Source organism: Schistocerca nitens, chromosome 5, assembly GCF_023898315.1.
Source record: "Schistocerca nitens isolate TAMUIC-IGC-003100 chromosome 5, iqSchNite1.1, whole genome shotgun sequence".
Lineage (NCBI taxonomy): Eukaryota > Metazoa > Arthropoda > Insecta > Orthoptera > Acrididae > Schistocerca > Schistocerca nitens.
In genome coordinates, this window is record NC_064618.1 from 46351859 (window position 1) to 46353226 (window position 1368).

At 48.3% G+C, this 1368-nt stretch overlaps 1 non-coding gene across 1 annotated transcript; it reads right to left on the bottom strand.

The window, feature by feature from the left end:
* Positions 1-401: 401 nt before the first annotated feature.
* Positions 402-476, bottom strand: Trnat-ugu (transfer RNA threonine (anticodon UGU)). The gene has a single exon. It is a non-coding gene; the product is annotated as a tRNA-Thr (tRNA).
* Between the last annotated feature and the right edge of the window lie 892 nt (positions 477-1368).

The following is a 1368-nucleotide window of genomic DNA, read 5'->3' on the forward strand; positions in this document are numbered from 1 at the left end:
TATAATGTCTCAAGATCTGCACGGACGAGTTCTGGCGCCAACAGAAGTTACACTACTGGCCATTAAAATTGCTGCAACAAGAAGAAATGCAGATCATAAACGGGTATTCATTGGACAAATGTATTATACTAGAACTTACATGTGATTACATTTTCACGCATTTTGGGTGCATAGATCCTGAGAAATCAGTACCCAGAACAACCACCTTTGGCCGTAATAACGGCCTTAATACGCCTGGGAATTGAGTCAAACAGAGCTTGGATGGCATGTACAGGTACAGCTGCCCATGCAGCTTCAACACGATACCATAGTTCATCAAGAGTAATGAAATGATAATTAAATGGACACCCTAGCTGCAAACAGGCGTTGGTGTACTTCATTGGGGACATGTTGAAAATGTGTGCCCCGACCGGGACTCGAACCCGGGATCTCCTGCTTACATGGCAGACGCTCTATCCATCTGAGCCACCGTGGGCACAGAGGATAGTGCGTGCCATGTAAGCAGGAGATCCCGGGTTCGAGTCCCGGTCGGGGCACACATTTTCAACATGTCCCCAATGAAGTACACCAACGCCTGTTTGCAGCTAGGGTGTCCATTTAATTATCATTTCATTACCAGCAAAGCTGCATGGTCATCCACGGTAACTGTTCTTTCGGGAACAGATACTACCGTCATATACATAGTCATCAAGAGTAGTGACTGGCGTATTGTGACGAGCCAGTTGCTCGGCCACCATTGACCAGACGTTTTCAATTCGTGAGAGATCTGGAGAATGTGCTGGCCAGGACAGCAGTCGAACGTTTTCTGCAACCAGAAAGGTCCGTACTGGACCTGCAACATGCGGTCGTGCATTATCCTTCTGAAATGTAGGGTTTCGAAGGGATCGAATGAAGGGTAGAGCCACGGGTCGTAACTCATCTTAAGTGTAACGTCCACTGTTCAAAGGGCCGTCAATGGGAACAAGAGGTGACTGAGACGTGTAACCAATGGCACCCCATACCATCACGCCGGGTGGTACGCCAGCATGGCGATGACGAATACACGCTTCCAATGTGCGTTCACCGCGATGTCGCCAAACACAGATGCGACCATCATGATGCTGTAAACAGAACCTGGATTCATCAGAAAAATAACTTTTTGCCATTCATGCACGTAGGTTTGTCGTTGAGTACACCATCGCAGGCGCTCCTGTCAGTGAAACAGCGTCAAGAGTAACTGCAGCAATGGTCTTCAAGCTGATAGTCCATGCTGCTGCAAACGTCGTCGAAGTGTTCGTGCAGATGGTTGTTGTCTTGCAAAAGTCCCCATCTGTTGACTCCGGGATCGAGACGTGGCTGCACGATCCGTTACAGTCATGCGGATAAGAT